The sequence below is a fragment of the Macrotis lagotis genome, chromosome 4 (assembly GCF_037893015.1).
Source record: "Macrotis lagotis isolate mMagLag1 chromosome 4, bilby.v1.9.chrom.fasta, whole genome shotgun sequence".
In the NCBI taxonomy this organism is placed as follows: domain Eukaryota; kingdom Metazoa; phylum Chordata; class Mammalia; order Peramelemorphia; family Peramelidae; genus Macrotis; species Macrotis lagotis.
In genome coordinates this window covers 197,688,932-197,712,991 of record NC_133661.1, presented here as the reverse complement: position 1 = coordinate 197,712,991, position 24,060 = coordinate 197,688,932, and positions in this window count along the sequence as shown.

Genomic DNA, 24,060 nt, shown 5'->3' with positions numbered 1-24,060 from the left:
GTCAAATGTTAGAAGGTATGTAGGGGAAATGAGACATTAATACACTGTTGGAGGAGTTGTGAAATGATTCAACCATTCTGTAGAGCAATTTGGAACATTGCCCAAAGGGCTATAAAACTAGACATATTCTTTGACCTAGCAGTGCCTCTACTAGCTTTCCAAAGGAAACAAAAAACAAAAAATAATAGAATATATATATATATATATATATATATATATATATATATATATATATGGATATTTATAACAGCTTTTTTTCTGTTGGCAAGGAGCTGGAAATTTAAGGGATGACCAACAGTTGGGGAATGGCTGAACAAATCATGGTATGTAATTATGATAGAAAGCTATTCTGCTTTAAGAAATGATGATCTGAATGCTCTCAATAAAACCTGGAAAGACATGATTAGATGCAATGTGAAATGTACTGTATACAAAGTATCAGCAATATTATAGAATGATTAGCTATGAATGACTTAGCTTTTCTCAGGAGTGCTATGACCCAAGACAACTCTGAAGGACATATGATAAAGAATGCTAACCATCTCCAGAGAAAGAACTGATGGTCCTAATATAGACTGAAGCACAATTTTTTAAATTTTATTTTTCTTGAGGTTTTTTGGGAGGGAAGGATGTTTTCTTTCACAATACAACTATTATGGAAATGTTTTGCATGACTACACATTTTTAATCTATATCAAATTGCTTGCCTTCTTAAAGGGGAGTGAGAAGGGAAGAAGAGAGAATGTGAATGCTAAAATTTGTTTATACATGTAACCAGGAAAAACAAAATATGGAAAAATAAAATAAAATAAAAATAATTTCTCCATCACTTTCTTAATTTTAGATAATCAGCAAAACAATAAATCAAGTCATTATTTGTAGCATTTTTCACCTTCTAAGGGATAAATGTTTACAATGAAAATTTATCAGATAAGTGTATTGGTACAAACTGATTCCAGCACATCCTTGATTTATCATTCAATTCTTTAAAACTATGCCTTTGAACATAGTTCCCAAATTGCTTTACAGAATGGTCAAATCATTTCACAACTCCTCCAACAGTGTATTAATGTCTCGTTTTCCCTACATCCTTCCTATATCCTAACTCTATTATCAAAAAATGAACCTAGGGTAAAATAATGCTACCCCCCCCCCCAAGAAAGGCACTAAACTTTCATACCCTTTAGCCCAGAGATTCTATTGTTGATGCTTTATCTTTAAGGAGATGATTAATATCAAGAAAAGACCCATATAAGCAAAAATGTTTATAGCATTAATACTTGGAATCAATCACCAATTGCAATGAAAATTACAAGGACAATATAATTTGCAATGACAAAAATATACATATACTAAACAAATGAAGAATAACTGAATGAACCATGGTATGGAAATATAATAAAACATTATTGGATGGGAAAGAATTATGAGTATTAAGAATTCAGAAGAACATAGGGAATGAGTTAAAATGGTGCAGAGTTAAGAAAATAGAGCAAAAGAATAATATACCACAATATAAAGTCACTAACAAGAAGGAGCAAAACACAGGTCAAGTACAATGATTAGTATTGGTGTTATATACTCTTTCTATAAACAAATGATAATTTTTTCAAGAGATGCTCTTTATTAAAGGGTTTGTTTGAGTAGTTATAGGAAAGTGTCTAATGTGCTTAAAAATGTAATAAGAAAATATTTTTAAAAAGTGAAAGACAGGGGCAGCTAGGTGGCACAGTGGACAGAGCACCAGCTCTGGAATCAGAAGGACCTGAGTTCAAATTTGACCTCTGACAATAATTACCTAGCTGTGTAACCTTAGGCAAATCACTTAACCCTATTGCCTTGCCAAAAAAAGCAAAAGATTTAGCTACTCTTCTCAGTATAATGATCCAACAAAATTCCAAAGGTCTAATATTGAAAAATGCTGTCTATCTCCAGAGAAAAATCAGATGAACTCTGTGTAAAGATTGAAGCATATTTTTCCATTTTATTTTTCTTGCTTTTTTTGCATCACTGCTAATATAGAAATAAGATTTATATGTCTTCACACACATATGATGTGAATCATATTGTTTTCTCAATGGGTAGAGGAGGGGTTGAAAAAAGGGAGAGAATGTAGAACTTGAATTTTTTTTAATTTAATTTATAAAAAAGAATAAAATTACTTTGCCTAAGACTGAGGAATAGGATTGCAGGAATGTCAGGGATATAGTGGTATTCATGCAATTTTTATTACAATGTTAATATAATATTGCATAATCAGTGGTGACCATAACCAAGTGGGTTGGGGACCAAGTTAGGCAATGACTCATCATCTTATGGTGAAAGAGTGATTAAATTAAATGACTAATTAATTGAAGACAGAAAAGGAAGTATTCAGTTTCTATTTACCCCAGAATGTGTCTATCAACTTAATCCACTCAAAAATGGGGAACTATGGGGATATCTCCTTGTGGGAACCCTGTTTCAGAACTAGAAATAGATTGACCCATAAGCAGCATGATCTTAGAAAGAATATGGATACCTGGGACTAGCTGATAGAGGTAAAAGAGATGGGTTCCTCCCCTGCCTCCATCATTAGTTAAAAGATAAAAACACCTATCATTGAAGGTTGTAGAAGCAGTCTCTAGAAAAGAAAGAAAACCCAAGACAGTCAAATCCTTGCAATGGAACTAGAATTGAGCAAAGGCAAGGCCAAGCAAAAGTTAGGCAGGATAAATGCCCTCAGGCTTACAATCTCAGAGGACTAGATAATAAATCTAAGATCCTTCCCAGGCTATGAAAATGTTAACCTTTCCTCCTGCAATTGTGACCATCCCTGCCACCTCCTTCTTTGCATGCTCCCCTGTCATGCTTCATAATAAATCCCCTTTAAACAATGTTAGTGTGCTGCTGTCATAGAAAAGTGGTGATAAAGGAAACTTTGCAGTCTTTTTCCTGTACATGAGCAGAAGTAGTGGTGGCGAGAAACCAGATGAGGTTAACAACAAACCAAGTCTTAGGTATGCTGTGGAAAAAAACAGTGAGGTTATGGGGTAGAGAAGAATCATTGCACCTCATGACACCACATTTGCTTCTTACTCAAAGTATGTTCTTTTGTCCCCAACTGCTATGCAACTGTTTTCTCTCTCTTGTTCATTTTCAATGCTTATGGTCTGAACTATTAGCAAGTTTTGAGGCGACTCTTAAGAGAGGTCCAGAGTAGTAATGGAAAAAAATCTCAAGACACAGGAGACCTGTACTCTAGTTTCAAAAGTGATACTAGCTAGTTGTGTGACCTTGGAAAAATTCACTCTCTGGGCCTCAATTCCTTATCATTCAAAAAGGTGGAAATGAAGTGAATGGCTTCTAAGGTCCCTTTCTAATTCTAAATTCTATAAACCCTTTAAATGGAACATTATTAAAGTATTTTGAAGAGAGTCATGGCGAAAGCAATTTAAGGAATATTGGTCTGGAAGTATATATAGGTTTTCAAAGAATAATGCTCTGTGATTTTAAATACAGGAAAGAAGAAAAGAAATTGTCTAAAAAAAAATAAGTGGGCCAAAAAAACTGTCTTAGAAAAGACACAATGAAACATACCTCCTCCCTCAGAACAAAATTGGGGGACCAGAAAATAGAATTGTAAATATTGTCAAGACTCAGACTCTGTTATCTTCCTCAAGGCAGAGAGGTAAGGGAGGAGTGTGTGGGATGAAGATCCACTTAAGGCCATCTCAGTCTTCTCTGACCATGGCCCAACCATGCTTCGCTGTTCTTTTCTCTCTCTCTCTCTCTCTCTCTCTCTCTCTCTCTCTCTCTCTCTCTCTCTCTCTCTCTCTCTCTCTCTCTCTCTCTCTCTCTCTCTCTCTCTCTCTCTCTCTCTCCTCTCTCTCTCTCTCTCTCTCTCTCTCTCTCTCTCTCTCTCTCTCTCTCTCTCTCTCTCTCTCTCTCTCTCTCTCTCTCGCCCTTCCTTATGTCTTGTAATATTTTTAATAAATTGTTTTATTTTCACCCATGCTTTCTTATTCTGAAATAATGATTCCTCATAGGTAGAATCAAACCCAAGTAGCCAGCTACTTCTCAGACTGGGAAACTGGATCGAGTTCCATAGGTAAGAAGCAACACTCCCCTTTTTATTAGATTCTAGATTTTTAGAAAAGTAGGAAAATTAATGGACCTCTAGCCTTCCTTCTGTATTTACCTTTTTCTGGAAAATGAAAAATGGTTGAGTTTGTGGGTTGTCATAAAAACTGAACCAACATAATGTTTGACAGTAGCATTGATATAGGCCTGCCATGTTCAGACTGACCGGAGGAATGGCAGTTCTGAGGTGTATTTGGTTTATACCCCACTGTGAGTGACAGTTGTCAAGGAAGAACGTTTGGCATATATCCAATTGACATGTTTGCCTACCTATGAATTGATGAGAATTAAAATATGGGAGAAAATCTGGTACCAATATTCCTCCCCCAGCTGTGTGCTTGCTCCTTGGAAGGAATTGGATTTGACAAAAACAAAACATCTGAGCCCTTGGAAATTATCCTTTGGTAGTACTCTCTTTCTTTTTCTTTGAAATGGGGTGAGGGAGGAGAAGGGAAATGTTCCCTTTTAGAACTTTGAAATTCAAACCTATGTCTCAGATGGAATGCATGCTTCACTGCAGGAAGGGTAAGACCTCCCCCACAAAAAACTTGTTTTAGAAAACAGGGGACCCCCATGCCTTCCTAGTTTGGGGAGAAGGGGTGTTTATCAATTCCAAGCCCCATTTAGCTGGGCTGAGAAAGCCCCACCCTTGGGAGAGGGAAGGGGAAATGGGCAGATTGATTGTCAATTAGTTAAGGAAAAAAGGGGGGAAACTTTTTCTGGGACTAGTAAATTCAGATTTCATCTTTAAATAAAGTCACTTAAAAAAAAGATCCACTTAAAATATTCAGAGAATTCTATGAGCAAAAAGGGAAAAAAAGTTTATTTACTTTTCTTGAGAAAAGGGCATGCTCCAAGTCTCAAGAAGATAGTGAAGATCAAGGAGCTACACCCTAGATTCAAACCAAGCAAGAGTATATGGCCTAGTGAGATTCCCCTCTCCCTAACCCCCTCTCCCAACCCAATTGGCTGGGTCTTCATAGTTACAATTTTCATGCAAAAAAAATCTACCCAGTAACAAAGAAAAGAATAAAATATTTTCATAAAAATATTACTTCACCATCCAGACGGTGAGAACATCAAAAAGACTTTCAATGACCTTCTATGTCTATCCAAATGAAATAATGTCTGAGTATGCAAGGTCTTCTAAGAAATATCTACTATCCCCCTAGTCAGTAAAAAATAGTCTTATCATCAATCAAGGGGCTTATGAGCTTCTTTGGAATGTAAGGTTTTCTCATGGGAAAAGTCTACTATCCTTCTAGTCAGTAAAAGTAGTCTTGTCAAAAGTTAGAATGAGCCACGTCTTTGGAATACAAGGGCCTTTCTTCTAGAAATATTCTAAGAATAATAGTTTGTTCTTTCTTTAATATTTCTTAACCCTGAGAGGACTTCACTAGGGATATTTACCCTGAAATGGTTTTATTCCACACAGGAGGGTGCTAAGACAGATTATAAATATCACCAAGCATAGACATCAGTTGTGTTTTCATAACTGTGTTTTGTTTTTTTTGTCACAAGGGAAGATTCAGTTTGAAGAGGATGGAAGTGGGAAATGCCAATCATATAAAAAATTGTTGATTTTTAAAAAAGAAATGATTAGGGGCAGCTAGGCAATTACAATGGATTAAGCAGGGGCTCTGGAGTGAGAAGGACCTGAATTCAAATCTAGCCTCAAACTTACCCCTCATTGCCTCCAAAAAGAAACAAACAAAAAAAAGACAAATGATAGGAAGAATGAATAATATTAGACTTGAAAGTCAGGAAGAACTAAAATTGAAACCTACTTCAACTGTGAGACTCTGAGCAAGTCATTTATTCTCAGCCTCAGTTTTCTTATCTTCAAAATAAAATTAATAATATTTACTTCATGAGATTGTTGTGAGCATGCAAAGTGCTTTGCAAAATTTAAAGCACTTTAAAAGTACTATATTATTATTATCATCATCATCATCATTATTATTATTATAGTTCACTGACCATCTCTTCTTGGGTTATCCTTAAGTGTAAGCTGATAATTCTGGGAAGAATTCAGAATAAGTAGTTAAACATATCATTGACAATAAATCATGTAGAGAGGTAGTGAGAGGTTGTCACCTCTGGTTTATGAAGCTGAAATTTTGATTTGATAGTAATAGGTAACAAGCATTAAGTATTTAGTAAATATTTGCAGATTCGTTAAGCTACTGACTGGTAGAAAAAGATGATAAGCACTAGTTTTAATCACTAGCTTAAGCTCAAGATGAGATGATATTCTGGTCTCTGCTTCAGCTCTTTCCTGCAGTACATGCCAAAAGTCTACTCTTCAGCATATTCTTTAACCTCAGACCTTATCTATAAAACACATAAGAATGATGGGAGGATTTATAGGACAGAGTACTAGGCCCCAGGGAAGGAGGCGCTATATGATCATATGAGATGTAAATGAATACTTTGAATAACCACACTTTGTACTTACATGTTTCTTTATTTTATTTCCACCAGGAATAGACAAAAGAATGAAGATATTTATGGCATTTACCCCAAAGTGAGATAAGTGGTGAGATAAGTAATATCACTTCCTCCCCAACCCAGTCCCATCATTTATAAATAAACTGAGGTACCAAAATGTTGTTTATTCACAATGTTAAAACAATAAAAGAGGACCTAGGAGCCTAGGCTGCAGACACTACATAAAATTCACTCATCCTTATTCAAACATCCATAAGAACTGAAAAACTTAGATTGAAGCTCCTTTTATTTGACAATATCAAGAGATTCTGAGAAAAGGGAATAGCTATCATCTACTAGCTAACATCAGAGAGAGAGAGAGAGAGAGAGAGAGAGAGAGAGAGAGAGAGAGAGAGAGAGAGAGAGAGAGAGAGAGAGAGAGAGAGAAAGGAAGGGAGGGAGGGAGGAAAGGAAAGAAAAGGAAGAAAAGAAAAAAAGGAAAGAAAGAAGAAAGTCAAGACGACTGGCAATGACATGGCATTACAGTGAATGACCTTGGCATCTTCAATGTCTGATCAAACTCTAAGTGACTGCTTCAGTTACCTTCATGATCATTAGAACAAATTGTTCTCATCTGCCCATTGCACCAGGAAAAATCTTCACATGCTTGGGGTAGACATTCTCCTGACTTACCAACTGGTTTGAAGCCTCTTGGTTGCCCTCAACCAAAATTACCAGGGTGTAGTCTCTGCACATGCTACAGTTTCTTTAAAGCCACAGGTGAGAATTGGTTGAAGGTGGACACCAAAAGTGGATGAACAGTCCTGAAAAGGGTTCAGCAAGCCCTCAAGTGAGAGATGTTAGTCCTTTCTAAACACCCCATTCACCCCAGGAGAAGAAGAGGTGGATGAAGTTCCAACAAATGGAAAATGATTAAGAGAAGGAAATATATATTGATTATACATTTATATTAATAATTAAATATTTATCTTCCAGGCATTACAAAGCATTTTATAAATATTATTTCATTTGATCCTCATAAGCATGGGAAATCAGTACTACTGTTATTCTCAGGAATAACAATAATTTCTCTGAGGAAATGGAAGCAGGTTGAGTTTAAGTGATTTGCCCTGGGTCACAATTAATGGATGAGGGCAGAGTTGCGGGCAGAAGACTATACTACTTTGCTCTCCCCGGCAGCAAGGAGTAGAAGAATCCGAGGGAAAGACAATGTAGTGCAATCCCTCTCCTGTATCCCTCTTTGTTTGTCCCTAACTACTGGTATTTACAGGTCAGCCTTATGGGTTTCAGTAACAAATATAAATCACTCTCTCTTGTCTTCATTTATGTCTTCAGTTTATGGCTTTGAACTAATATAGAATATAGTCCCATTCAGTTCTGCCTAAATTAGTGAGTTCCTAGGGATAGCTTGTTTTTCCACTTCCAAGGACAAGAACTCCCCTAGGCCAACTTTGCACCAAGAAGATCATCCAAAGTTCTATAGAGTCTATTCTAGAATAGCTCTACTTCTCCATATGCCTGCCAAACCCCCACCCCACCAGGGATCACTTACCTATGGCTATATGAAAGTTTTGCTGCGTTTTAAGATTGTTCATTCAGTGCAGGTTCTGAGGATGAGATGCTCAAAGTATGAATTGATTCTCTGCTACTTGTGCTAATTGTGGCCCAACAATTCACACCAAGAAAACAAAGGTACTCTACAAGCCAGCACCACACCATCTATGGAAATATAGTTATAATAAATGGAGAAATTTTAAGTTCACTTATCTTGGCAGTCTACTTTCTAAGGATGTACCTATAGATGATGAGATGGATACATGCATTGTCAGAGCTAGATCATTGTTTCAGAGGCTCCAAAGAAAAGTGTGGGGGAGAAAAGGTATTAGACTGTCCACCAAACTGAATGTCTACAGAGCCATTATGCTGATCTCATTATTATACATGTGAGAAACCTATGAAACAGCATACTAGGGCTATGCCAGGAAATTAAATTGCTTCCATTTAAATTGTCAGGAAGATTCTGAAGATCACCTGGAAAGATAAGGTACTGGATGGACATTGAGGTGAACTGCCAAGGTGTATTGCCAAGCATTCAAACTCTATTGCAGAAATGATAACTCAGATGGGCTGGCCACATTGTTCTAAATGAGAACTCACACAAAGCAAATACTCACATGGAATTTAGAAGAGGTGATACAAAGAAATTCCCAAGATCTTTCTGAAGAACTCTGGCATCATTTGTGAGACACAGAAGACCCTAAAACAGGTCTGCCCAGTTTGGTGTGCCTATAGTTTGGTGGTGGTACTGTGCTATATGAACAAAGCAGAATTGCAATAGCTCAAAAGAAACATGAGATACATAAATTTAGAGACATTTCCACTCCAAATTTCTTAAAGAGTATGTGTGTCCAATCTGTGGTAGAGTCTTCCAAGGCTGTATTGGTCTGATCAGCCATAGTGAGATACAGTATACCTTGACCCTGACATAGTGATGTCATTTTTGTCCTCTTTGAGAATGAAAGGCAACCAAACAGCTTTGTTTTATGTATCAGAGAGAACAAACCAGAACAGAAAGGGAAAATGGAGATGGGTTCTAATAAAAACAGTAGAAATATGGCAACCAGTGTCCCTCTAACTCCCTGCTTACATACAACAGAAAGGGAATTTTTTACAGAAGTATCTCTGAGAGAGTCCTTTCTCCAGAATGGGATTCAGTCTTCTGTATAATTAAAATTACTACCAAGGGCATCACCTTTGCAATCAGCAGTTCTCCTTGTCTTTTTGGATTTTGGTGCTAGAGAGGTCCAGAGGGGTATTATTTTTATTTTATCTTTAATTTTTGCAAGGTAATGAGGTTGTGACTTGCCCAAGGTTATACAGCTAAGTAAGTATTAAGTGTCTGAGGTCAAATTTAAATTCAGGTCTTCCTGACTCCAGGAATAATGCTCCATCCACTGCACTACCTAGCTACCCCTGAGGGGGTATTGTTGCAAAGAATTTCTGTTGCGACATTGACCTTCTCAAGATGAAGTCTAAATGTCTGGTCACCAAAAAACCACTCTCAGTCTTCCTTTTTCCAGAAATCCCTGCAACCCAATCACACTTTCTAAGACATACAGAGCCTAGAATTTTCTTCAAAACATCTAATGCTATTGATTTTGATAATCAGAGCCTTCCAAAATGGGCCTACATATGAATGGGAAACATCTTGCTGTGCAGTGCATGATAGAACATCACTTTAAAAACTTGCTTATTCCCTTTAATCCTTCACTTAGGATGCCTTTGGTGAAAACGTAGAACATTCTCATAAACATTTTTTGCTAAAGGAAAAGAAAAGGGAAGTTGTTGATATTCTCTTCTTTGAAGAGGAGCATTTTGGAAAAGGGGGATATCCAACCTTCCATTATTCAGTTTTCCATCTTCAGTAACTTGTTTAAATGAGACATGATTTAGTTGTTTCATTTGCACACCATGTCTCTCTCTCGCTTTTATTCTTTCTTCTACCTTTGTACTCATTTTGACTTGCCTGTACACAAACAGTTGATCCAGGAAATCAGTTACAAACCATCTTCCATCTTTTAAAATCTAATTTCATTTTGGTGATATTATTCAAGGCTCATAATGTCTAGCTCTTACAATTTTTTTGTGAAGCAAATTTTCATGATGAAGAACCTCTCTTATTCCTTGTTCCTTATTCAATAATATATGCTTTCCAATATATTTTATTATCCTCTTACTATTTCCTAATTTGTACTGAAGTCACCAAGGATCAGAATGCATCTTCAAGTATTTGATCAGTTGTTTTGTGGAAAACAAATTATATTTGTTCTCATAAGCCCTAGTAGCTAGAAATAGAAGCAATGAAAAAAGCTAAAAAAAAAAGAGCTAAATTTGGATTTGATGGGACATAAAACTTAGTAGCAGGTTAAGGGCTACCCAAAATGGAATGATCTTCCTTGGGGAAGGGATGAGAAAGAAAGAAATAAGCATTTAATTGCTTTCTATGTACTAGGCATTGTATTAAGGTGAGGAGGAAAAGATAAATTACAAGCAAAAAGATTCAGCTCCTGTTTCTAATGGGGAAGATAAAATAGTGAATGGAGCTGAAAAGTGTGAGGCAAAAGAAAAGGGAAATGAAAGTATGTGGTGCAGGAACCATGGTTTTGATGTCCACAGAGAGTCAGGGCTAGGAAAGAAATAAAGGTAAACTACTAATATTGGCTTTCCACAAAATAGAGACTCTAGAAGAAACTCACCAATGGAAGAAGAAAAGAAGAGTAGACCTCATAGAAATATACATACATACATACATATATATATATATATGTATATATATATATACATATATATATATATATATACATATATATATATATATATATATCTATGCCAGAATGAGGAAGCCCCACCCACTAAGGAAAATTCCAGTTGTGAGCCAGCAATAGAGGGAACTTGGCTTTGAAGTTCAGAGAAAGTCTAAAACAGGGTCATGAGGGGCATGAAGACAAAACAGTCTGGGTCCCTCCATGAAAGAGTATAGTAGATTCCCAATTGATAGTGATTTTGAAGTAGAAGAGTAAAGGATATGTGCAGATAATTTTTGGTCAATTATGGATTGGACTAGATTCCCTCTGAAATCCCTTTGAACTCTGTGAATTGCTGGTTCTATGATGTGTAGATAATTTCCAGAATTCTTTGTATTTTCTTCATCTTCCACAATGTAATTTGGTATATAAGATGTAATTACTTTCATGTAAACTTTCAAATGCTTATCAGAAGCACTGGAATACAACACAATCCAGTACCCCATAAAAGGAGGCTTCCTTTTTGACCCTGGAGGTGTAATTGCCAATTCCCTCCTTTATCTGATGAAGTAGCCTCATACTTTACCAAGGCTAATCCTCATACTTGTTCAAGTGATCCCATTCCATCCCATAATTGCCCCTCTGTCATCTCCCCTCTCACTTATTTTCAATCTATATCTTTCTACCATTCCATTTCCTACTACCTAGAAAAAACTTCATTTGATCCTTCTATCTATGCTAATTATCATTCTAGTGTCCTTCTCCCCTTTGTGGCTAAATTTCCTGAAAAAGCTGTCTCCCCTTCCTTTCTTCTTATTGTCTTCTTTACTCCTTAAAACTAGTTTCTGACCTAATCTATTCCACTAAAAGGGCTCTCTCCTAATCCAATGGTCTTTTCGAAATCCTCACTTTCCTTTGTAGTCTCTGATACCTTTGATCACTCTTTTCGTTGATACTCTCTTCTTTCTAGATTTTGGGAACACCATTCTTTTCTGGTTTTTCATCTACTTATTTTATTGCTCCAACTCTATCTTCTTTGTTGAATATTCCTTATCATTCCTTGTAATCAAAGGTGTCCCTCAGAGTTCTGTCCCCTTCTCTTCTTCTATGCTATTTCACTTGTTGATATCATCTCCTGTGGATTTATTATTATATTTATATTGATAATTCTCAAATCTACATATCCTGCCCAAATCTATCTGCTGACCTCCAATTTTGCATCTCCAACTGCTTTCAAAACATCTCGAACTGGATGTATAGTAGACATCTTAAATTCAATATGTCCAAAGCAGAACTCATTATCTGCCCCCAATTCCTCTATTTCTCCTATTTTTTCCATTACTATAGAGGGTGACACCAAACTCCCACTCACTGTCATATACTCTGAATATTCAAACTACTGTCAATGTCTGCCTAGGTCATCTTGGAACATCTCCAGAATACACCCCTTTCTCTCGTCTGACCCTGCCATCACCCTAGTGCCTTAATAACCTGCTGGGGTTCCACTTGCCCATTCTAATCCTTTCTCCTTTTAACTACTAAAGTGATTTTCCTAAAACACAGGTCTGATCATGTTACCCCTCCTACTCAATAAACTCCAGTGAATTCCTATTGCCCCCATGTACAAAACAAAATGCTCTGTTTGGCATTCAAAGCTTTTCATAACCTATCCCCCCTCCTACTTTTCCAGTTTTCTAACACTTTAATCCCCAACACATACTCTTGGATCTAGTGACACTGGCCTGCTGACTGTTTCATTGACAAGATAATCTCTCATTACCTAGCTATCCCCCAAACCTGAAATGCTCTTTTCCTTATTCCAACTATGACTTTCCTGGTTTCCTTAAAGTCTTAACTAATACCCTACCTTCTATAGGAAGCTTTCTCCAACTCCTCTTAATTTTAGTATCTTCCCTCTGCATATTTTTCCTGTGAATAGTTTTCTTTGTATGCATTTATTCCAGTGTTTTCTTTCCCATTAGATTTAACCTGCTTGAAGGTAGGTCTTTTTCATATCCTCAGCAATCAATAGTTCCATATAGTATGTTCTTTAAAAAATTATTGAATTAAATGGAATTTTGCTCTTCAAGGAAGCCTGTGACCCTGACTTGGGAAAGTTCTTTCTTTCTTCTGGTTTCATTTATAGGAAGAAAGTCAAGATCAATATGATTCAGTTATTCCAGGAATCTGTCTTCTTGTTGATCACTGGACCAGGATTTCACAACCTGGTACCCACAGCCAAGATGAAGCTTATAGATGGCTTGAAAACTGTGATTCTTAGTTAACCTTTCTTATCATTCTAACATTGGCACTGTTGAAGTAGGAGGGGGGTGTTACACAGGATTGAGGGTCAGTTTGTATTTTTCTGCCTTTCATACATTGCAAAGGACAATGAATTCATCAATGAGTGATCATCCTACTGTTGGTAGGCCTTTTTATACCTAGTTGATATGGTTCTTGGGCAACAGATACTTCTTGCTGCCAAAACCACATGGAGAACTTTGATAGCATGGTAAAACATATCAGAATTGACAATCTGATAGCATAGCTTTTGAGAACCCAGGCCCACCTTCATACCACAATGATGGATCCAAATAAAGATTATTGATGTAGTCATTATCGAAAAGAATTTACGGAAGGCAAAGTGCCAGGAAATGTGCTGGTTGTTATATACACTAGACAGTGCTTTAATTTACCTTAATGTGCTTCCTTAGTGGATCCAATTCTCCTATCACCTTTGGTAGGCTTCTTAAACACACTTTTAATGTCTGAAGTTTATTTTAATAAATTTTAATGATGTCTTCTATTTTTAACTACTTTAAGTCTAACTTTACAGTGTTTTGGTATTTCATAAGAAATATAATGCTGTCTACAAAGAGGGTATACTTTTTCACACCCATATCAGTATTCCCTAGAATCTGACCCAAGTTATGTGCAAAGAGAGAGATAAGAAAAATTAACCCTCACATCCCAGGAAAATTATTCGATAGCTTCTAACAATGGACTTTTTTTTTTCTTTTAGGCTTCTATAGGATGCTGTCTTGCTTCACATCTTCGTGGGTTAGATGGTAACAAAGTAATAAAAGAACAAATACTCCAATAAACAGAAAACTACAGCTGAACACCAATCATTTTGGAAGAATCTCTAAACCTGTGCAAATTGGTATATACATTTCACAGGAGGCCAGTTCTTCTTCCTTTGACATATTTGACATATTAATTGAATGTTATATTGACAGCGAGCAGTGGCCTTTGTAGTATGATCTGAGGCATGGGGAGAGCCCTGTTTAAAAAACAAACACAAAAAAACACCAAAAAAAATCAAGCATATAAAAATCTAACTCAACTAGACTTTGTCACTGAGCAAATATCATTAGAGAGTTATTCCTTTGGGTCCTTTAAAACTTAATATCTTCAAGAACTCCTTGTTAAGATGTAAATAGTCCTATAGGGGATGAAAAATTTATTCGCTGTGAACCATTGATACACCATAACATGTATTTACTTTATGACTACCTAGCTAAACCCTTAAAAGGAGGAGAATATAGAGAAGTATTATACAGAATAGATAAGAGATAAGAGAAAAAGAGTCCAAAAGACAGCATCCTTCAAAAGGATAAAGCAGTAGGCATAAAATAAACCTCTGGAAGGGGAGGGAGTGGAGGAGCAGACAAACTTGAGTGACTTCATACTTTTGAAAAGGGCTGATACAAGTACCTGAAAAGATCAATCTTGCTAAATTAGCACTTCAGATTAGTCTACCACACCTGGTGAACTGTATAAATTGGAGGAAATGGAGTGAAAATGTGAAACAGACAAGGGGGCATTTTTCATCAATTATTTCATTTCCCAAAAGGATTCCTCTTATTCTTTTGGATCAAGACATGCTACTTTCCAAGAGGAGGAGTCAGCAACACATAACCAAGATTGCAATTATTTGGGCTGCCAGCTCCCTAGAGGCTTGTGTGCCAAGTGCCAGAGGCAGGTTGTATTAAACAGGATTTTCCAGATATCTTGGCACATCCAGCTGTTCAAGATCTTCCCTCCAAATATTGGGTGTCTCTTCATAAATATCCCTCATTTTCTCTCATTTAGTTTTACACTGTCTTGAAAATGGGGACATGCTAGCAAATGACACCCAAGCATGAACTGTTGACAAAACTTACAAAGCTCTCCTGAACTAGGTCCTGGGGTCCTAGGTCCTGATACAATAGTAATCTAGAGCCTTTGCATTTTGGAAGGTGAAGCTGCAACTGTGGGAATGTAAATGTGCATTTGGGATGTTGGTATTTTGACTTAGAAGCTCACATAAGTGGATTGCATGTATCATACAGACCAGATTTAGGTCACACAGGACATGCATGCCATCATCTGTGTATGCCTGCCCAAGCTTTTCTCCAAGTTGATCAAATAGTCCCCTTAGAATCAGTCTCTATTACCTGGCACTGTGCTGGGAGTTTTGTATGCATTATTTCATTGCCTCTTTGGAAGCAAATCTCAAATAGCAGAGGAAAGTAGTCCAAGAGCCCTGGATTCAGTAGAGACTTGGATTTAAATCCTCTCCCTGACTCTTGCTGTCACCTGAACAAAGTCCTTTTTTCCTCTTAGCTTCCATTTCCTCACTTATAACATGAGGCCAATAATAAAAACACTATGTCATAGTATATAGGGAATTGGACATGGAATCACAAAGATATGGGCTCAATTCCCACCTCAGATACTCTTGTTACAACCTGGCACAACTTCTCCATGCCTCAGTTTGTACATCTGTAAAATGAGGACTTTGGAATCCATGGCTATTAAAGTGGCAGCTAGGTGGTGCAGCTGATAGCACTGAACTTGGAATCAGGAGTTTAAATATAGTCTTAAATTTTCTTGTTATATGATGCTAAGCAAGTTATTTAAACTCTGCCTCAGTTTTCTTAACTGTAAAATGGAGATAATAATAGTATCTGCTTCCAAGGAGGCAAAGAAATAATGCATACAAAACTCGCAGCACAATGCCAGGTAATGAATAAATACTTAAATCTTTCTTCTTTCTTTCTTAAAGTAGTTTATATGGGAACTATAGGGTCTATGATTCTAATACTATAGAACTGACCCCACTGAGCTATTGTGAGGATCAAATGCTATGTAAATAGTAGCTAACATTATTTAAGACACAGATAAAATCGTTTCATCTGTATGAAACCTTTTGAGACTATTCTTATTTACACTTGCTTTTTCTATGACTCTAGGCAAGTTAATTGACCTTTATCCACCTCAGTTTCCTCATCTGTAAAATGGAAATAAAAAGAGCAACCATTTCCCAGGTCATTTGTGGAGATAAAATGAGATAATATTTCTAAAGCACTTTACAAAGAGTAAAAGACTATATGAATGCTAATTGTTACTAATGTCATTACTTTTCATTACTTTGCAATCTCTATCAAGTATGACCCAATGTTTTACTTGAACACAACATGGTATTCATTGCTGTAATGCCATGATTTGGTGAATTGAGCCATACCTCCAGAATCAACAGGTCCTAGGCTCAAATTCCTCCTAGGATGTTGGCTTTATCTCTATTCAAATCACTTAGCTGCCCTGGACTTAGTTTTTTTATCTGGAAACTGGAAAAATAGAATGGTTTAGAAACCCCCCCTTGTAAGTCTCCCCCCTTAAACAAGGGATCATAACCTTTTTTTTTCTTTTTTGCATTTTTTTCCCTTTGGGAAACAGATGAAGGCTATGGACCCTCCCTTTCATAATAATATTGTTAAATACACCAAATAAAATACATAGGACTATAAAAAGAAATAAATTATACTGAAATATGGTTATCAATTTTTTAAAAAATTATTTGACCTAAGGTAAAGAATCCCAGCTAGAGTTAGTATAGAACCAAGCACTAATGAAATTATTTAATGAATATTTGTTGACTGATTTACAGGCCTGAGAATCTCTTTTTCTAGAAATTAAGTAACTATCATGAGAATGACTTTTTCCCCCTTTTTTTGTCTTTGAGTCCTAGTCCAAGAACCAAAATTCAGCTATGGGTATTATTCTCACATGACAGATGATACGATGATGTTTGTCCTTTGTTCTCAAAGAAGACCATGATATCAGGGAGGTGATGCCATGACAAGTCAGTGAATTGGAGTTGAATGAGGGGGTGCTGTGCTAAGTCACCAGCCTCACTTTCTCCTCTGGCACCATATGGGTCCAGTGGCCAGATATGAATCAAGACAACTGGAGATAGCCCTGGATGAGAGGCAGTCAGAGTTAAATGACTTTCCCAAGGTCACACAGCTACTAAGCATCAAGTGGCTGAGATTGGATTTGAACTCAGGTCCTCCTGTCACCAGGACTGTTTCTCCATTCACAGCACCACCCAGCTGGTGCTCTATGAGGATATAAGTTCCCAAATACCCTTCCAGGTGTGCTTTATGTCTTCTTACTCCCTCTAGCATGAGTCTTTCAGCTTGAACTGAAAGAGATAGATTTCACCCTGGCCAAAAAACATAGTTTTCATTAGAATAGTAAGGCTTATATGAAAAATTGCTCTAAATCATTAATTAGAGAAATGAAAATCCAAGCTTCTCTAAGGTACCACCTCACACCTCTCAGACTGGCCAATATGACCAGAAGGGATAATGATCATTGTTGGAAGGGTTGTGGGAAATCTGGGACACTATTACACTGTTGGAGGAGCTGTGAACTCATCTAACCTTTCTGGAGAGCTATTTGGAACTATGCCCAAAGGGCAACAAAAATGTGCATACCCTTTGACCCAGCAATACCACTACTGGGTTTATACCCTGAAGAGATGACGAAAAAGGGTAAAAACATCATTTGTACAAAAATATTCATAGCAGCCCTGTTTGTGGTGGTAAAGAATTGGAAATCAAGTAAATGTCCTTCCATTGGTGAATGGCTTAACAAACTGGTATATGTATGTCATGGAACACTATTGTTCTATTAGAAACAAGGAGGGACAGGAATTCAGGGAAGCCTGGAGGGATTTGCATAAACTGATGCTGAGTGAGATGAGTAGAACCAGAAAAACACTGTACACCCTAACAGCAACATGGGGGTGATGTTCAATCTTGATGGACTTGCTCATTCCATCAGTGCAACAACCAGGGACAATTTTGGGCTGTCTGCAATGGAGAATACCATCTGTATCCAGATAAAGAACCATGGAGTTTGAACAAATTTCAAGGACTATTCCCTTTAATTTAGGGAAAAAAAATAGATATCTTATTGTCTGATCTTGTTATCTCTTATACTTCTAGTTTCTTCCTTAAGGATGTGATTTCTCTCTTATCACACTCAATTTGGATCAATGTACAATATGGAAACAAAATAGACTGACAGATTGCTTTTTGAGGGGGGAGTGAAGTACGATTGGGAAAAAAAATTGTAAAACTCAAATAAAATCTTTTAAAAAAAAGAATAGTAAGGCTTTATAATACACTTAAAGAGAAAAGGTCTGGATAAGAATTATCCTAAGTTTCTTAAAACTAGTCAAAGGGCCTTGGCCATTTTCCTTGATAGAGTAATCAAGGCCAGAACTGTATGAGAGGTGGAGTTCTCAAAGGGGCTGGACCAAAAATTCACTTGGGTTGAGTCCATGTTCAACTCCCTTCAGCACCACTGAAGTCACAGATCTTGGCAAATTAAATCAGTCAAGAATTCACTTCCATTAAACACCTACTCTGTACAATCCAAACATGGCTTAGTGTCTAGTAAGTTGGTCTTTGGAATCACAAAGACCTGGGCTCAGTTCCTGTTGATACAACTCACTGCATGAACCTGGACAAGTCACTTCACCTCCAAATGCTCCCCAGATCATTCTGCAGAACCAAATGCCAATCAACATTGGTTTAGGAAATTTCCTCACTGAGAGTTCTCTGCATCAATGAAAATGTAGATGGAGTCCCTTCTATCTCCTCCCTACCAAAAAAAAAAAGTGATTTGAGCACAAAGACTCAGGGAAAAGAGGGAAAAAACTGTATTACCTCCACAGTTGCTTCAGGACTTTACAATCTCTGAGGGAAGATATGAAAGAGACAAACAAATAAATATAATACATTTAAGTGCATGATAGGGAACTGCTGATACAGTGGATAGAGCCAGAAAGACCTGAGTTCAAATCCACTCTCAGTCACTAGTTGTAGGACCCTGAGCAAGTCACTCTCCCTTTGTTTGCCTCAGTTTCCCCCATTGTACAATGAAATAATACTACCTACTCACTCAGGGATGTTGTGAGGGTCAAGAGAGATAATATTTGTAAAACATGCTTAGCACAGTACTATTTAAATATTTATTCCTTTTCTTCCCCTTCCCCCCCATTCAGTGGAATGAACTGTACAAACAACTCTAGGGAAAGGTAAGAAGGGATTAAATATTCAGCTATTAAGTGTCTTAATAGTTACCTAGCTGTGTGGACTTGGGCAAGCCACTTAACCCCATTTGCCTTGCAAAAAAAATAACCTAAAAACAAGAGTTTAGGAATAGACAGATAGACAAATGAGAGTCTTCTGCATGGAGGTAATACATGAACACTTGGGAAATCAGAAATGGAAGGAGTAGATGAAGAAGAGAGAAAAATGAAGAGGAAGGGAAATGAAGCAAAGGGAAGGAAGAAAGAGAGAGAGAGAGAGAGAGAGAGAGAGAGAGAGAGAGAGAGAGAGAGAGAGAGAGAGAGGAACCCAAAGAAGAAAGGAACCCAACGAAGGAAGCAAGCAATTGAAGTAAATGAGCCTTAAAAAAACCAAATTCTTAATTCCTAGATCTCTATTTTGTTTAGTCTGACCTAATTTTCTTCAAGCACAAATGTTCTCATATTCTAATCATAATATTACTAAGAAGAACAAGACTAGATGTGAATTCCAGAAGCAATGGACTTCTGTCCGAAAACCTATCTCTTTTTTGAGACTGCTAATTCATTTTTAATGCAACAAATGTACTTTATTTCTCCATAGAATGAAGTTATCCAGTAAAGATTAGTTTCCTCTAAGCAGTTATATAATCTGACAGGTCTATAGAAGCAAGAGTGTGCTGGAGACAGTATTAATAACTGAAGTCAGGGAGAAACAATTGCAATTGCTAAATTTTCATTATGAGCATTTACACATCTAAAATTAACAAATGATACATATTGAGACCTGATTCATTATCTTGTCAATTGTCTAGACTTAAGAAAGTGATGGAGAAATTTTTAGTAATGCAGACTACATTTTAAAGTGTCTCCTACATATATATTTTTTCCAGAGAGTCAGTTGTTAAATATTTAGCAGCATACCATTATATGAAAGGCATGCCAGTTCTCACTGTAGCACATCATTTACATTCTTTTACTTCCACCCAAAGAATCAGGAAATCAAAGAATCATTTTAGTTTAGGTTCCAAGTGCATGACTGATCTCTGATTCCAGTCTCTTTTTACACTACATTTGCCACCTTCTTTTCTGGCAATATAGACCTTTATTAAATCTTCTTTGGATGTTCCATTCAAAGAGTTTTGAGACATCCCACTTCACCTTGACTTGCAAGTCCGATTACTTTTGGTATTTCCATTTCTAACTGTTATTGTTTGCATTGACTATAGATGAATTGCATCTTCTTATCTTTTGGTTTAATGTCCAAGGTTTTTTTTTTTACTTCTTCAACAATTTTTTTCGAAGCTATCTAGTAGTATCGACTAGCCAGAACCACCAGTTAACTCATGCACATAGACCCTTGGCTGACTTGCCTTAGTCTTAATTCCAGTGTTGTTTCATTTATTTCATTTATTTATCAGTTCTTTCTGTTTATTGGTGTCCATTGGGTATATTGTTCTGTTGGTTCTGTCTTCTTAACTGCGTCAGTTCATATGAGTCTTCCCATGCTTTTCTATATTCTTCACATTCATTGTTTCTTACAGTACAATATTTCATTACATTCAGGGATCACAACTTGCTTAATCATTCCCTAATCTATGAGCATTTGATTTTCAACTTCCTAAGTACTGGCTATGTACCCAACACTATTAGGTAGGTAATAAAGACATCCAAAGACCAAAATGAAATACTCCCTGACCTTCAGGATCAAGTTTTTGTTATCTTGTCCTCTTTTCAGCCAACAAATAAAACCAGTTTTTTTTTCCAGATAAGAACAACCCAGCTCTGCGCCACCCCATCCACCCCTTTTCTCCTGCCACAACTGGTCTCTTTTGAGTTTCCTTCTTTTTTGAAAGTTGTCCCTGAGAGTTATAGATTCTGCCTTCTGTCTTGCCCATTATCTACAGGCACCCCACTCAGGAAGTGGCCCACCCTTCTCCCTGCCCAACAAGGGAAGTGATTCTATTGAAGGGAAGGGGTTGCTGTTATCTCCTTCCTCCAAGGCCATCAGGGACAACTGATAGGGATCAGCTGGTTCCACTTCCAACTTTTACACCTCTGTTATCTCCAGTCCCTAGCAAACCTTTTGTTATTTCAAGGAGAAAAATCAGCAACCTATTATACAAAGAGCTGCCATAACTTAATTGTAAAAAATAATTTAAAAATTGAGCCAGGGTTCTTGCTTGGATGCAGGAGTTGAAAACCACAACAGAGTCACAGCCCTGGGTAATGGAAAGAGCTCCATAACTAGAGAGAAGTGAGTTAGACTGCCCAGCTACATGGCCATGGGCTAAATGGAAACACTCATATGTGTACTACCTATTTCACAGAACCAATGGATGGAAAGTACTAACCTACTTGTAACCTATTATTAGAGCACCAGCAACCTAGCAATATAGCTATCTTCAAAACAATAATAACACCTGGCATCTCTGTGGCGCCTCACTCAAAAGGGCCTCCTCAGGATCTTTTACAGAAGGCTGTCATTTCTGTAATCTTGTTCCTTGTCGTGATATTTTTGAGGAAACTTAGTTATATAGAGAACCCTCAGTTTACAGATTAGGAAACTGAAAAGCAGGGAGAGAAAAACAATTTTCTAGACATTAATAGAAATGATTCAGCATCATTCTTGGATCTTTCTTGGGTCTTTCTTGGGTGTTTTCATCTACCCATGTTTTTTAGCTTCTCTCTAGAATGAAACTTGCAAACATAAAAAATGACTATTTTTCTATAGCTCCATCCATTTGTCTGACTATTTGCATAGATCTACAAATATTATGGTCATCTTTACTATTCTTAAGTACCAAGGCTTAAAAATAATATTTTCAGTGTCACTTCTTGATTTTCTTTTCTCTATCACAATAACACATTTAGAAGACACTTTAAGGTGGGGGACTAAGGGAATGCATCATTGCACTGATTTTCAACCACATTGGCTTGTTTTTAAAACTGTTTTTATGATGGAACTATTTTATCTTTGTTACCATAAAAGACTCAGTGGTAAAGGGGAGGGTAAAAGTAAATGTGGTATGGCATCCAAAAGTCTTAAAAAATAATTTGTACTTTTCAGATTATAATATGCTTTCCCCATAACAATCCCAAAGAGTAAGGACAGAAAATGATAACCCATTTTACAAATAAGGATAATGAGACCCTGAAAGTTAGTTCACTTTCTGAGGTTCACAGAATTGTCAGAGTAGAAAATACCACTTAAGGACAAATAACAAGTGTTGAAAGTAGGAGAGGAATCCTATTCTGTTGATACTGGCTGTCTGTGTGATCATGGACTAGTCACCTTACCCTCTTGATACAAGAAATTAGAAAGGTCCCTTCTGGGCAGCTGGGTGGCACAGTGGAGAGAACACTGGACCTATAGTCCGGAAGACCTGAATTCATATGTGACCTCAGACATTACCTGCTAGTCACTAAATCCTGTTTACCTCATTTTCCTCATTTGCAAAATGAACTGGAGAAAGAAATGGCAAACTCCTCCAGAATCTTTGCTAACAGTATTGAAAAATAGCTCAATATCAATAACAAAGTCTCTTCTACCTCCAAGACTATGATCCTATTTCAGTTGTGTTTTCATGCTTCCATTTTCCATCTTCCCCACACTCATAACTCTGAGAGGCTCCAAGGAAAGAAAGAGCAATGTAATCAAGAGGTTTGAATTCTGTATTTAAGATCTCACACTATCTGATTTCATTTTCCTCATTTGCAAAATGAGTGGGGGGGTGACTAGAAGACCTCTGAGGTCCCTTTCAGCTCCAAAATCTATTACCTTATGATTCCAGTTTGCATGACTCTTTAGAATTTGCAAAGCACATTCATCCCAATGATCCTAGAAGGAAGAGGGTACAAACAACATTATCCCCATTACACAGGATGAGGAAATTAAGGTTTGGTAACAAACAGCTGACTTGCCCATGGCCACGTAGCTAGCAAGTGACAAAGTTGGCATTCTAACTTCTCAGTAGCAGAAACATGAAAGAAGGTTCTTGAATTTCACTTGTATTCTGTTTTTGACTTATAATGTTCAATAGGAAAGCATATTTTTGACCCTTTGCCTGAAAAATACTTTTGGGCTCATGGCTGAATTGCTGTCCTGTTAGTAATATATCAGAACTTGTTTTGCCGAACCAGTATTTGGAATTGAAATCAGTTCTTTGGCTCTGCTTCCCATAGTTTTTGATTAAGAGAATGTTCTGTAAGCTAGTGTGTGATTCACTGAATAAAAAGGATGATGCTTTGTAATGAAAATGTTTTTGCATAAATCAATGGCTTGGCTCCCATCCTAGAGGACCAGAATTGATGGTAATAGTAAAGAGTGATGAAAGAAAGAAAGAAAGAAAGAAAGAAAGAAAGAAAGAAAGAAAGAAAGAAAGAAAGAAAGAAAGAAAGGAAGGAAGGAAGGAAGGAAGGAAGGAAGGAAGGAAGGAAGGAAGGAAGGAAGGAAGGAAGGAAGGAAGGAAGGAAGGAAGGAAGGAAGGAGAAAACAGAGGTGAGGGGAGGGAGAGAAAGAAGGAGGGAGAGAAAGAAAAGAAGGAACGGAATGATCTAATTACTGTGATCACACTCCACAACAGGAACAAATCTGCATGTAATCTTCAGAATGGCATTAAACTTCTAGTAGAGGAATGCATCTGTCCTAACTTCATTAGATCCTTGGAAACCCTGTTAATTTTTTGCTGAATCCCAAGATGCAATGCTTTAATAGAATTTAAATAGAACTTTGCATCTATTATCTCATTTAATTCTGACAACAACCCTTTGAGATAGATGCTTTTATCACCCTCCCCCCACCCCTACCCTCCCCAT